The sequence below is a fragment of the Stigmatopora nigra genome, chromosome 2, assembly GCF_051989575.1.
Source record: "Stigmatopora nigra isolate UIUO_SnigA chromosome 2, RoL_Snig_1.1, whole genome shotgun sequence".
NCBI classification, from domain to species: domain Eukaryota; kingdom Metazoa; phylum Chordata; class Actinopteri; order Syngnathiformes; family Syngnathidae; genus Stigmatopora; species Stigmatopora nigra.
This window is the reverse complement of record NC_135509.1, coordinates 3163037-3178753: the sequence shown is the minus strand read 5'-3', so window position 1 is coordinate 3178753 and position 15717 is coordinate 3163037. Positions and strand designations below refer to the sequence as shown.

The window sequence follows — 15717 nt, the reverse complement described above, 5'->3', positions numbered from 1 at the left end:
ATTGATTCAAAAGTTCTCCTCAAATACCAGAATCTTCGCTCAATGAAATTTCCCAAATACGGGATGAATAAAGTTATCCATAATTCATAATCCATAACATAGGTTCGTCCATATCTCCATCGGATGACAGATTCGTAGCGTTTAAGTAAAACTCCTGACAGCTTGGGCCGTCGGGGCATTTTATCAACACGCCACCCGATAAATGGCTACTTGGCGGCGATTACCAAAAGCGAGTCATAAAAGTGCAGAGGAAGCAGAGGTATTCACTAGGTCGTAAATAATTCTGCCCTTTCACGGCCAGCACATTTAGATCCCAGCTTAAAACAGCACAAAATGTTACAGTCTAATAATCCCCACAAGTCCGCCTGGAGGGCGCACCTCTGCGAAAACAAATGGTTCTGATTAAGAACACGCTAGGTGCTTGTACGAGGCCTTTACGGGCCCGGTGACGCTTTACAGAAAAGTGCTTTTGAATGATGAGCGACTTATTCACCTGGGTGAGACCATTCTTATTAAAATCAATGAGAATTTACTGCAAATACACAATTATTTTTAACTCCAATCCATTTGAACTGGACTAAGTTTTACCGTAGTCGCGTATAATTGTGAATTTATTCGTAAAACTGGGAGTTGTGGACTGCAGAGGCGGACTGGACTGGCTGTTAAAACCGTTAAATATTGCCAGCGCACATTTTTATCTCAAGCCTTGCCTAGATCACTGGCCTTTTATCCATCGGTTCAAAGCAGTTGGGGATTTGGCAGATTGAATCGATCTCTAAAGACCATCCCGAGGTTGAGAAGTCAGGAGTTTGGATTTTGGAACTTTGGCGTAGTACTTGACATCTATCTGATTAAAAGGATGATCGGTCGCCAGCGCAACGATGCGAGTCCAGGGAGCCATTCGCTAACGCAGATCAATTCTTCTTTGCGCCCCGATGGGTAACTGAATGTGTGTGGGAGCTTCGTAAAGCCAGGAGGTGTGGTCAGTCTCCAGAGAGTGATTTGTCCGTTTGATTAGCTTCCTTTCTCAGGCTCGCTTCTTCCTCCTGCAGTTTTAGTGGAAACAAATCAACTGCCGTGGACAATTAACGCAGGTCCCTTTGACACCTCTGCATTCAAATCTGTGATCACAATGTATGCCTCTACTTAAATTGGGTGACGTTTTGGTTTAAAGCTAAACTAAGAACCAGCTACTAAGGTTTTATGGAAAATGGCCTGGCAAAAACATAGTCTGATGATCCCGAAATAGCTTTATAGACTTGAATTGTAAGACGTAAACATAAGGATACAAAAGGAGCCTCTTTAAGGGTAAACGCCTCAAAGATAGCCCAGGCCAATAACATACTTTAGTTTTCAGGGCATTGAACAAATGTTTGTTCCTACGTTTATCAAATACTTGAAATGAGGTGCCCTTGTATTTAAGTCCAAGTTCACTACGTCCTGATTGATTGGCATACAATTTATATCATTGAACAGATTGACTGACTTGTCAAGTTGGAGCCAATGGTGGCAAAAACCCATCGGAAAATTCCTGGCACTGTTGACTTTTAAGCAACACGAGCCAAGCTGAGTGGCGACCAAACAAAAAGCTTTAAAAGCAACGCTCGGCATCCCACTCCTCCGCCGTTGCTCTCCGGCCTCGAGAGTTCAGTCGAAAGTCAATATTGACCCGCAGTCGGGGAGGCGGGGGCGGCTAAGGGGGGGACGAGCCCTCAGATCTAAAGTGATTTAGTGCGTACAGTAAAATCCAGAGTCGTATGGGAGCGGCCGACGTGATTAATTGAACTGGCGGTGACCGTCGGGGAGGGAGTAGTAGACCAGAGCTCGGTGGGACCAAAAAATGTTGTAAAAAAAACTAAAAAAACGCAGAAGGCAGATTGGGGGCGCTGGTGAGGGCTACTGAATCTCGGCAGGAGTTTGGGAACGGGTGAACCTTGGCCCCCGAGCGCCTCCCGCACCACCGCCCCCTTCGTAAATGTGGGGAAAGCTTCCCGGTGCGCCGCCACGATGTTTCCCATGAGCTTTAACACGCCGCGCATTAAATTCCCCCCGATGACACAGCACGATGACGCCATCTTCTTCGTGTTCTGTGGAATCTTCAACCAACAAGAAAATAATATTTTGGACAGCCCGGAATAGCATTTATAGGGGACAGGCAAGGGCCGCGGGAAGGACTGCAGCAGTCTTATAGCAACATTTCCCCGAAAAGGTCCGTGAGGGCTTGACAAAAAATGGAATCTTGCGTAACAGTGGCTAAGTCGTCTTTGTTATTAAACAGAAACAAGCGAGTTTGAATCGGGACTTTAATGCAAATGTTTCGTTCGCCTTTAATGTTCGAGACTTGATGCCTAATTTTTAAGGTAAATCCAATAAGGGGAATTTCGTCATCAAGAATCAAATGCTAGTGAGTAGAAAGTAGCTACCAAATAGATCAATTTAACATCAGGTGTGTTCTTTTTGTGGAATTAAATCATTCAAAAACAGTTACTTTTATATGGCAATTTGCCTTAGTCAAATTTCACCACCTAATGGTCATCTTTGACTCAAAAACTGCCGTTTTTCAATGCAAAGTGCAACAAATTGATCTCTAATAATCTGGAATAAAATTCCCATTGTAAATTTTGCTGGCAAACAGCAAATTTGGAAAGAAAATTGAATTATATTCCACTGTTGTACTCATTAAATCCACCTCTTTGTTTTTTAGTTCATGTTAGTGTTTCGTCACATCTGTTACACGGAGCCTTCACAACCCCCGGGAGGCCCCCCCATTTAAAAACGTCCTCACGTGTCCCACCCCTGCTTCGCAACACGCAACATCAGATCCAATCTAACATTTTCCTGCTTATGTCAATACATCGATAAGAGCTATTACAAAGATCCAGCCGGGTACTACTTGGTTATCAGTCCAAAGGGGGATGAAAACTTGGGGAAACAGTGGCTTAGAACGCCATCTGTCCTCGCCGTTTCCACTCTGCGCCGCTAATGCCGTTGATGGCGAACTACGATAAACGGAAGCGTGGCCGGCCGGCTTTGCTCGTGTCATAACATTTACAGTGTTTATCAGTTAGAGCGTTTTCTTTTAATATCTTTAAAAGCCAGTTTAAGATCCGCTTATGTGGTCTTAGGAAATGATCACTTCATAACTGGCTGATAGGGTGGAACCAGTCCTGTGTGGAAAATAATTAACAGTCTGTAAAACTAATTTAGAAGTCCAGAGCACTTGGAGAAATTCAAACTCTGCCAAGACTTCAACATCTTCCACCTGTCAAATCAATGAGTGAGACACTTTTGCTGTTGACATTTTGTTCACCTTGGATCGAGATGGAATTCCGGATCCGGATAAAACTTGTCGCTCCTTTTAGTCATCAAGGCCCGGCCAGTATAATCGTCTGAACATGTTTTGTGGATTTTTTTTAAACTGCTTTCAATGCAGGAAGTGTAGTTTGGCATGAGGGTGTCTATTGGGGTTTTATACTTGCTACAGTATTGGTTTAGATTAGTGTAATATTTTTTTAAGGTCGTTGGTATACTAGTTGTAAGTAATAGGAATGTTAAAGTTAGTTTGTAGTTATTTAAAAGGGGAAAATAACGGAAAATAGAAGAAATAAAGTGACTTTCTTAATAGAAATAGGATATAATATACAAAATACAATCTGCAATGCCATTATTCTGTAATATAATTTAGATTTTTATCGTTTTTTTTAAACATCCCATAATATCATCCTTGCAGAATCTCAGATGTTGAAAGGCCATGGGAAAGCTGGATAAAAGTCCAGCCAGGAATCAAACAGCTGGAAGGCAGAGCGAGAGAGAAAATAGCATTCCAAATATAATGCAGTCAAAATAGGTCCAACAACATTTATGACCCGCGCTTGCTTACCTCCAAATTCAGAAATTGACTTCACTTTCACGGCCGTAAAGGAACTTTCACTCGACTGTTTTCACAATTACAAAGGGATGGAAACAAACGGGAGTGTCTGCAAATGTACTTTGCCAACATGCCAAAGAGACACCTGGACTTATTCTAGTCTTGGCCCAAAAAATACTAATAGATCTCCTTTCAAGTGACTTTTTTTTAGACAGTTTACAAGGAAACTGAGTATAGACGATTTCATTTTGTTTGAACGGTTTGGCTTTTTTTTAGGGCTTCGTCATTGGCCAAGATATCAATATCATGTGGGGATAACGTTGCCAATTGTCACCAAACAAAACATCAGACGTGAACACCCGCCCGTTTGAAAATAAATCCGCCATATTTGTCTACTTTGGTCTGGCGAAATCCGTCGGCGGACTTGTAAGTGCCGTCCAGAAAAAACTTTACAGTGGGAAAACATCGATTAGAAATTGGAAGGAGTTTGCGTGTGTGGTACTGGCGAGGAAAAGGGTTGTCATACATTCCATACTGTCTTTTCTTCCCAGCTTGCTTTTTACGGACATGATTATGTGCAATCTAGCAGAAAGGTTCTTTAAACACTTATGTAAAGCTTGAAAAAGCAACAGTGATAGCTGAGCTGCCGTTAAACAACCACAGACGCGATTCTGCTAGAAAGGTTAAGTCATAGGCGCTCGCCTTTGTCCTTAGAAAAAATTGTATTTGTATATGTATATGTACATGTGTATACATATGTATATACATGTATACACATGCATATGTGTGTGTATACACATGTATATGTATATACATATGCATATGTATATACACATGTATATGTATATGTATATACATATGCATATGTATATACACAAGTATATGGATATACAAATGCATATGTATATACATATGTATTTATATATACATATACATATGTATATACAGGTATACACATGCATATATATGTGTATACACATGTATATGTATATACACATGCATATGTATATGTATATACATATGTATATGCATATGTTTATACACATGTATATGTATGTGTATACACATGTATATGCATATGTATATACACATTTATGTGTATATGTATATACACATGTATATGTAGTGTACACATGTATATACACATGTATATGTAGTGTACACATGTATATACACATGTATATGTATATACACATGTATATGTAGTATACACATGTATATGTAGTATACACATGTATATACACATGTATGTCTTTACACATGTATATACACATGTATATGTATACACATATGTATATGTATATACATATGCAGATGTATATACATATGTATATATAGATACATATATACATATAAGTTGCGAATCATGTTAGAGTCATGCAAATGTCCAACCGAACATTTTCCAGCCAAAAACCTAAACATTGAAGTAGGCCATGCTCGATACAGTACATAACTACACATTATTTATGGAAAAGAAATGTAAAAAAAAAAAGTCATAGCTGAAGAGGCACAGGTGCAAGCAATAACATCCACGGTGGTCAAATTCCATTCATGTGGTAGACGAGCCAGGTCACTATAACATGCCGCAAAAATTTCCATGAACAATGGCCGTTATTCATGTGTAAGCAACGCTTGCCGCTAATGTCAAAATCACCCTGTAATGCTTTTTCCCCCTTTTTAATAAATGAACATGTCTCTTACACGTAGGTTCGCCACACGCGACGTCAACTGAATTGAACGTAGCCACGTCTTAACAGACATAAACATTTACATTGACTTCCAAAGTAGAATAAGAACAGGAGCTGAGTGGTTTTTTTTGCTGTCAAACACCAGATCCAGAAGTAGAAAGTCTTTTAAATCACAAAATGAGCAAAAAGAAACTCATTTGCTGCCCCTGACGGTCCTATATGTCCAATTCATTTTAATAGGGAGCTGGCAATCTTGGTCAATGGCAGCCAATGTTTCCACTCAACGGGACTTACTCCATGAGGGCCAGTACTTTGTACTATACACTCCAAAAGACAAAAAACTTAAACGTCTCTAAACTCATTTCTACCACAAACTGCATTTGTGTTGATCTTGGCGGAGGATAAAGAAAATATGAACAATTTCTCGTTGTAAAATCAAATAAATAGCCTCCTTTACACGAGAAATCCCAGACGTGAAAAGCCACGGGAGAGCACGAGAGATCATTTTGTAAATATTTAGGAGTGTGTAGATCCTGTCCAGGAGGTGTTCAGCATTTTGGGTTTCTCGTCCCCCACCGCTGTTTATAAACCAATCCCCCCCCTTGTTGCCTCCTGTGAACTGCTGGAGCGGGAAAACGTGTCTTGTGATCGACGCTCAGATCTCCGGCCAGACTAAGAGAAAATGGGATTGTCCAAAAAAAAAAAAAAAAAAGAAATCCCACCATAACTGAAGCTTCCAAATAACTTCAGAGCACTTTTAAAAGAATCCAAATGGCCTTATCTCATTTTAAATGGGTTTGAATATCAAGGAGAGGGATTTGGCTTCAATATGGGATTCCTATCAATTCCAACCTGGCAGTATTTCCATGACTGTACTTGCCTCAACCAAACTTTTTATCAGTTCACTATATAAAAATGTAAAAAAGATGAGACAACATATTAAGAAATATTTTTATACATGCTCGCCGAAGGTCCTCCCTTATGGAGATGTACCGTTCACATGCGTACCAGAAGATACGACGGAATCCTGGCATTCCTCTCCCACACTGCACCTGCGTCATGTGGGAAAAGGGAAAGGATAGCGGTACGTTGATCCAGGATCAGCTCGCCGTCAAACATCTTGTCAATTTACTATGGCTGTTCAGTTGCACAGTATATACACACTTGCCCAACGTAGTAGTTTCCCCAGAAAACGTGCTAAGGCCCACCATGCGCTTGGAAAAGTTGAAGTAATAGGCATTTTTAGATGAGTACAAATTGCTACTATGTGTTATTATTATGAAATGTTTACGACAAATACTTTATTTTGTTGCAGAATAGGTACAACATGGAAATACAGCTTTAACAAGTATACTTTCATTGCAATAGCAAATATTTGGGAGAGGTTTGTTCATGTATCGGCCATAAAAGAACTAAATTAATCATTTGTTTCTCAAGATTGAATTTTACACAAATGATAATATTGACTGCTATTTTTTTAATTAAAAAATGTGTAAAGGTAATTTAAAGGCATTTTAAAATATTTTATAGGCCCAAAAATACAGGATTTGGTTTTTGTTGGGCTAAAATATGACTCCATTTGATTCAATTTCAAAATAGTTATTTAATAAATGAATAGATTAGATTAGAATTTAATTTCAGCTTGTATTCAGGAAATTTCCTTGGTTGCAAGACAGTCATAAGACACAGAAGACATTATAAACCTAGTTAAAAAAAATAGTAGTAGTTGTTGTCTATTTGTTTCAAGATTAATCCACAGAAATTTACAATATTTTAGCCAATTTTGCTCCCACACAATCACATTTTAAATAAGCACACATTCTTTTCCACATTCTACATTTCTGGCCTTGTCCTTTTGCTTGTTTAAGAATCTTTTGGACATTTGAGTACTTTTGAAACATCTATAGTACAAACAAGTTGGCTAGAAGAACATTTTCTGCTTGACTGCTTCACACGTCTTTCTTTCTGTCCGTCCTCTTTGTGTTAACACGTGCGTTTGTTGAACACCTGGAGCTTGAATAGACTGTTTAAAATGTGTGAGTGCATTTTTCCGTATATGTTTCAAGTTCAAGGGTCGCTGGAAAGGTTCCAGGTGTCAACAAACACATCAACAGAAACACACTATCCTCACCTCAAGGTATTAATCACTATCGGTACGTTTGTGTGTACTCAGGCTCTCGTTTCACGCATGCAGCTTAAATGGCAGATGCGTCTGTTGATACTTCCTTCAATACAACAAACAGCCATTTTTTTTCCCTCGAAATTTGATGTTTTGGTGGAGATGCGTCACGCAAAAACACAGGAACTCAATGTGTGCGGTCCTTGGAGGTTTTTCGAAAGAATTATTTAAACAAACTCATCTTGGATGCCGTCTATGTTAGAATTTTGGTCCTGTTTGGAAGGCGCCATCTTGTCTGATAAGTAAAGATGCTGTGATTATTTGATTGTTCATTGATGACTATTTTGATAGTCTATAAAACGTCAAATTCGATTTTTGTTGCCAATACCAGCCAATCAATTAATAGGCAAATATTCTTGGGATTCTTATGATTTAAAATATGTTTCTACTTTATATTTGTTTTTTAAAAAGATAATATTTAGAAGTACATATTCATTTGTCGTTTTAAAAATGTGTTTATGATTTTTTTCAATGTGTTAAAACAGTAGTTATATTTTCTGAATGTAGTTTTTGGTTCGTAGTTTTTAAGATGAAAAACTGCTAATATATTTGACCTTTTTATGTATTCACTTTAGATTTTAATAACTTTTCTTTAGTATTCTTACATTTAATTATCAATAAGAGAGAAAACAATATTGTTTGAACGCCTGTAAATATACTTTCAAACCATTAAGCGTATTTTTTAAATATATTAAAACCTCACCTCTGATCATTTATTGAGAAATTGCAGAAATAATAGAACTCTCCAAAATTGAAAAACTATCATTAGTATTAGAAAATTATGATATATTTTTTGCTCTGTTTGACAACTTGTATTTCCGTTTCTAGAGACATCCGAGTCCATTTCCTGCAGCCCCCGGGACAACCTCGCTGACCTCTGCGACTGCCCCGACGTTTAGAGGTGAGAGATGAGTTGAGAGACGACGAAAAAAGGAAGTGAAAGAAAGAGGGGGGGCTGTCTAAGTAGCTTATGTCTCTTTTTTTTGCTCTTCATTTGTTCTGGATCAAAGCTAGCTTTTCTCAAAAGAGTTTTTTTTCTTCTTCTCCCTCTCTTTTGGAAGATTAGTCTAAAGGAAGCCCCCTTTTTTTTCCTGTCTCCGAGGACGGGGAGGAGTCAAAGAGGACAGCAGCACGTTGAAGTACACAGGTGGGGAGTTCAAATCACAATTTTGCAGTAGGATTTTACAATACAGATTACCCATTAATATTAACTTTAGCTCAATTTTGGCTATTATACTTCATTTATCAAACATGCTGAGCAGGTAGTGGACAATAATATCCAATATTAATAATTTTAATGCAGTTATTTTGCATCCAGTTGGGAAAAAACTTCAATAACTATAGAAAATAACACCAAATTAATGTGCAGAAAATTTTTATATAGCTCTTATGCTTTGTTATAGTTGAAAAATATTCATCCACATATCTTTCCTTTTGTGGAAGCCCCCCATTTGGACCACCCTCACTTCACTTCATATATAAGATAAGATGGAAACAGGTAGCAGATGAAACAATTGGCCGCACAATCTACCCTTCCTCCTCGTGTCTGCCTGTCTGCTTATCTTATCTTTTAATAGGCACTTTAGTCCAATCTGCACGCAACTGCCGGAGGTAGAAAGTAGAGCAGGGGGGCCGAGGGGGGGTTTGTAACCCCCTTCTTATGCACAACAGGTGACTCTTGTTTTAATATCAAACTAAAATAAGAGGCACGCGTCCGTGGAATGACTGGTGACAAGAATAGGCCACTTTATGCATTGTGACATTTGATGGGCAACACACACACACACTCACACACACACACATTCACACACAACCTTCACCTCACACCACACGGACGCAATGTTCTGTATGTCGTCTGACTTGGCGCCGCGTGTGCGAATCGCCAAAGGCCACGCGCAAATGTGTAGAATTGCCGACTGCGACTTCGTCGCACTCAGGCGGGCACATTTGATTTAATCGGCATGACTTCCCAGGTGGGGACAGGTCTAAAATGTGGCACATGCTTTGTTAAATATAGCAAAGTGATACACTGGTTGCTACCTGGTTTGTTAGTGCTTTTTTTATTGTAACTGATTATCTCAATTTGGGGATTATTTTGGATGGTTTGAAGCATTTTTTCAATTAAAAAAAACACAAAACATAGTTGTTATTATTAAGATTTATTATTAGTGTAAAATATTAGGATCAAATAACATTAAAGCTTTTATTTTGAATGTAGTATTGCATTGGTTAAAAGGGCGTACATTTTCTATGGTTGGAATTGAACAAAATTCCTTTAAATTAAAGCAGCAAAACAGGCAAAATTCATATAAATAAAAGAAGTAGAAGGAAATAGAAAACATCCATAACCAAGTCCTTGTATTTAACATATAAAACTATGACGTTAGTTAGTTTTAGGCCAACAAGAACCAGACCAGCAGCAAGAAAACCCAATTTAATGCGTTAAGTGCTAGCAGGCCATTTTGTCTTGGGCGGTGACAAGCGTCCTAGCTGACGTGTTCCGAGCCGTTTCACTTTGGTACACAAACAACGTGCTACTGTCATCACCCCATCCCTCAAATGCCAAAGACCACCTGCTCCCCTTTTAGAGTCTGCTCCCAATTTGGGGGACGCCCCAAAGGAGGGGCCCCCACCCCACCCAGTCTAAGTATCATGTGAAGCGTTACTTGTAATTGAAAAACCCTTTGGGAATAAAACTGACTTTCACACTTTGTGACACATCGGCACGACGTTTGCGCTCGGACTCACGCGCTCCCCGATGGCGTTTTACAGCCGGCAGTCAATCTGTCACCCCGTAAAGGTGGCGGCCTCGTGTCACTGTGCGTTAACGGGACTTTTTTTGACGGGTTATCGCTCTCGCAGCTGCGTCGCTCGCCCTCGTTCCGCGCCGCCAACTTAAGATTTTCTCTGCCGCCGTAATAGCTTTCACAGGTTTCTCCCAAAACCCCCCCGGGGGTCTAAAACCCGCCACATTTGATACCCTGAGCCTTGGGTTGGGATTTACTCCACTTAACTCATTCACCACCATTAATGAGATTCAATGCCAATTCAGTGAAAATTTATCATATGTCAAATGTTTAATTTAGTATGACCTAAATAGCATCTAATGTCCAATTCTTCTGGACTGGGAAAGATGGCAGAGACCATTCATGAGTCATTAGGTAACAAATAGGGATAACAAAATAAGCACAAGTATTTTTAATCAATTATTTAGAGACATTATCGACTTATAAATTGTCTAATTCCTATTTTTTGTAAATATTCTGTTATTTTCTTGTATTTTATGTCTTAATTTATGAAAGCCAAACACAGAGAAAGTCTAATATGATTGGTCGTTATTAATTTTTTGTTTCAATGAACTGTGATTTGACTTAAGTGTAGTCACTGACCCAATGCACTCTTATCTCAAGGCAATGTATTCGAGACGTGGAAGTGAAACGAAGACGACAACGTGAAGGAAGTCAATGGACTCATCCAGATCACAGAGGTAAGAAAGACGGGGGTCCGTGGCGTCTCGCTGGGTGGGAAGACCACACCACATGACAGGAAGTAGACAGCCGCCTCAAGGCAGCTTGCCTCATTTCAGAAGGTCAACTGAGAGTAGTATTTAGGTTAAAAAAACTCTCATTATTACTTCCAGGGGGTTTTCGAGGAAAATGGCAGGGGAGGAGGGGTGGGTGGGTGTACTCGGGCGGCAAACTTCAGGGAATGTCATTTAGCAAAACTTGATTCAAGCACCGGAAGATTCCAGTTTGTTTGTTAGGTCCAGACCCAGTGTTATGTTGTTATGTCTGTCTGGTGTTTTCTGGGGCGCGCTGACGGAGAAGGAAAGACGAGTGCCCCTCTTTTAAAGGACATCCATCCTCTCCATCCGTCGTTGGCCGGGGGATATTTGAGAAGGCAGGAATGAATGGCACGAAGACGTACAAAGAGAGAAAGACTAGCCATGGCTTTGAAGGAGATCTCTCGCTCGTTAGTGAAAAGGAAGCCTTGCGATACCCCCCCAACAACTCTGAAGAGGAAATGATAAATTAGCACTTCAAAACGAGACGGGATGGAAATATTTGGCAATTGCGGCCTTACCATCACACTATTGGACGTTTCGTATATCCCTTATAAGAATACCGGCCAATCCCGCTCTCTGGAGATAGTCTGTTTTCATCACGTCCCTTGAGAATCAATCCAACTCGCGTCATTATGACGGCGCCTCTGTCTTGCTGACGTCCATTTTGACTTCTTCAAAGCAATCAAACCTCAAATTTTGCCTGCATTGGCAATCGTTTACTTGTTAGTGGTAACTTTTGAAAGGCTATTTTGGGGATCTCTCATTGGCTGCCATTGACAGTCAGACATGGGATCTGTTTTGAATTGTCAGAATAGATTCCATGTCAATCATCGTCAATGTCAGTCAATGACAACATTAGCTAGTGGTTACATATCTTATTTCATATGAATATGTTCTGGTGTATAAGGCTCCAAACTTTGACATAGTACAGTTAGAACGTAATACTCCTTAACTTCTTGTGCGATTTCCTGCTAAATCCTCACGAGAATTTTTAACTGCAGCCGTCGAGGGGTTGCAAACGTGATTTTGTCTCTTTTTTTGGGTGGGGGGTTATTGTATACCAATCAAATTTGACGTCAGTTTAGTAGAGGAGCGGGTGGGAACTTTTGCAAAACGAGGTCAGCGGGATTCGTCCTCACGAGACGGCGGGTGTCCGATGCAAACTTCTCAAACATCCGTCAAAAACGTCCGCTGCCATATTTCATTCGGCGATGAAAGAATGAAAAGTGACGCCCAACGTCCCCGGGAAGACGCCATTAGCGTGTAAACCATGCTGTAATGAGCAAAATGGTTTTGACGGTGCAATTTAAGATTGGAAGTACATTTTTTTAAACCCACGTTCAAATGCGTATCGGGGGAGAGAAAGAGAGAGTTATGATTTAAAGACGTCGGAGGGAGCGCTCACAGCTGTGGGCCTTTAAGTCAGAGCAACTTGTGGGAAAATACCTTTTCTTAGTACAAGTTAGGAATGGAAAAAGACAAATTCTCAGCATAAAGTCAAATCATATTGGATCGGATTGGATCGGATAACTTTATTCATCCCATACTCCGGGTGAGGATGCAGAATAGGTAATAAGTTCATAAATATATGCATGCATAAATATATAAATAAACCGTGTTGCTGAAGTACATACATACATACATATATATAAGCACATATATACATACACATATATTTAAGCACATATACATACACATAAATATAAGCACCTATACACATACACATATATATAAGCACATATATACATACACATATATAAGCACATATATACATACACATATATATAAGCACATATATACATACACATATATAAGCACATATATACATACACACATATATAAGCACATATATACATACACACATATATAAGCACATATATACATACACATAGATGTACATGCATGCATATGGTAGGTCCTTGTATAGTAAATCTATTTACTTAAAAAGGGGAAGTGTGAGTATAGTATTTATTGCACTATTTTCAATGTATTTTACCTTTTTAAAGTCACCATAGTATTGACACTAATTTAGGTCAAAAACACGGACAAAATTGGACAAAATGGTGCTCCTTGAGGTCCCCCGCAACTTTGACAGCGTCCCAAATCTCTTTAATAAAATCTAACACATCAACAATATTTATAAGCCCACCGGGAGATGATCGATTTTAATTACTATTTCTCGCTCACTTGGCCGTTACTAATCATGCACATCTCCAGTATGAAGTCAGAAAATCACCCCCAAGACGAAAAGACAACTGCGAAACGTTATATAAGATGGACTCGAACGTATTTGCCGGCCGGACATGACGACAGCGTCATTGAATTAAATATGACAGACTAACACCCTCTCTGAGGACACCAGCCAGGGTCTTTACTCTGATTGGTCGTCGGGATGATTGCGATCTGGCAAAATTCCCAGACAAATGTTGAGACGCGGCAGACGACCCGCTCGCTACGTTTCGGAACGCTCGGGTTACGTGTCGTTGACCCCTCGGGCCCATAAGCGTTTTTGCAGAATTCATCCTGTCAAGTGTTATTAGTGCGGCGTGGGGCTGAGGGCAAGCAAATAAGGCAGATGGTTTACATCTGCAGGCAAATTAATTAACACGAGTAGGAGGATGAGGTGGGTTTCATTACCGTGGAGACCCTCTATGACAAGTTCTATGTCTCAGGGGGTCTTTGAGAAATAAGAATGACCAAGTTCATCAGCGGCAAGACAAAAGGACAGATTTTAAAAATGGGAATGCAGATCTAAATCAACATTAACTTGTGGGATATAGCAGCGAATGACTATAGCCATCAGTGGTGGGCATTAAGTTCAATTACATTAGCCTGGTAGTGTTGTAGTAATGTAATTATGGATTGACTTTAAGTGTATTACGCTAAGTGGAAAAAAAACTGTTCTGAAACATTATTTGTGATATTTTCTGCTCCAATTTCAATACAACTGAACTCTACTCCATAAATGCATTGTTATAGATGAAGAAAACTTTGTTTGAATATTTAATTTTGTCAATTTTTCATGTACCAGCAGAGGATCCTGCTTAGAACTGCACTACTACAACATATCTGCTTAGAACTGCACTACTAGAACATATCTGCCAGGAACCATACTACTAGAACATATCTGCTTAGAACTACACTCCTAGAACATACCTGCTTAGAACCGCAATACTACAACATATCTGCTTAGAACCGCAATACTACAACATATCTACTTAGAACTGCACTACTAAAACATATCTGCTTTAACTGCCCAACTAGAACATATCTGCTTAGAACCTCACTTTTCAAATCAAGCATATCTAATTATAACTATTTCTCTAAGGACCAAAGGGATATGATGAATAGTCAGAACAGAACAGGACGACGACAGTAACTTACCTTAGTAATTAAATTTCAGCAGATAATACAGGACATTATAGGACAGGACAAATTCAATTATAATAATCTCAGGCAACCTTCACTTTTGAGTGATACCCTTGTTGAGATATTAGGACTCCGCTGTGAGTTTAGCGACTTTGGACAGCAATATTACGGCCGTCTGGCAGACGCCATACCTGAGGCCAAGCAGATATTACTTTAGCGTAGAAGGATCACCTCTTGCAGGAAGCTAATGCCCATCTTTCGTGTGTTCACTCTTGTTCACAGCACAGAGCCAAGAGCTTGAAAGTGATTTCCCGGATGATGATGCCAAAGGTATGTCCTCTTGGAAGTGTTGGCAAGTCCTATTCAAGATATGGAAACTCTGTTTCGCATTACCCTCCGCCTCCTGAGGTTTGCCCTCACAACTGCACTACTACAGTAATGAGAGCCACATTTCAGCTGGAAGGGGAGAGACCGTGGGTAAGTAAAAGTATGGGTAAGGTCATACTCTTAACTTCAATGGAGATGATCCTTTTGAGTTGTGTAGAGCAAGTTTTTGGGTTTTTTTTTCCCACACGAATCGGTTATTTGAGATGTAATATCGCTTAAAGTAGACAAGGCTCTCTCTCCTTAACATGGAACAGGTTAGGGAGAACAGGAAAATTTTCGAGAGACAATATTTTGGATCGTTCAATAAGATAGATAGATGTGAAAATTCTCCTCCAATGATGTTAAAGCTTCACATAAAACCAGTCTACGTAACTCGCAGGAACTGACATAATCCAGATGTGGTTTTTCACGTCAAATTGTATTCAAAACCAGCATAAATAATTCAATTGTTTGTCGTACAACGTCTTCTTGTCAGTCAATGGTTTATGTTCATAATGTTAAACTAAAAATCTGCAGTATTTTTCATCCAATACAACATTCAATAGGAAATTTGATCCATTTCATTTTCATTTTAGTACTTTTTTAGCCCATAGATTCCTTCCCCATTCTCATGAATGAACATACACCAAATGCATTTTGACATGAACTCAGCAACACGTAT

General features: G+C 39.4%; 1 long non-coding RNA gene across 2 annotated transcripts in view; it reads left to right on the top strand.

Annotated features, from left to right (window-relative positions):
• Positions 1-15717, top strand: part of LOC144186957 (uncharacterized) — a 42216-nt gene that overhangs the window by 24457 nt on the left and 2042 nt on the right. The window contains exons 4-7 of one of the 2 annotated variants that reach the window (XR_013324830.1): positions 8564-8636; positions 8802-8882; positions 11146-11222; positions 14952-15146. This is a non-coding gene — a long non-coding RNA (uncharacterized LOC144186957). Of the gene's footprint in view, positions 1-8563; positions 8637-8796; positions 8883-11145; positions 11223-14951; positions 15147-15717 lie in introns of both variants that reach the window. The other variant, XR_013324831.1, reaches the window with a different exon arrangement.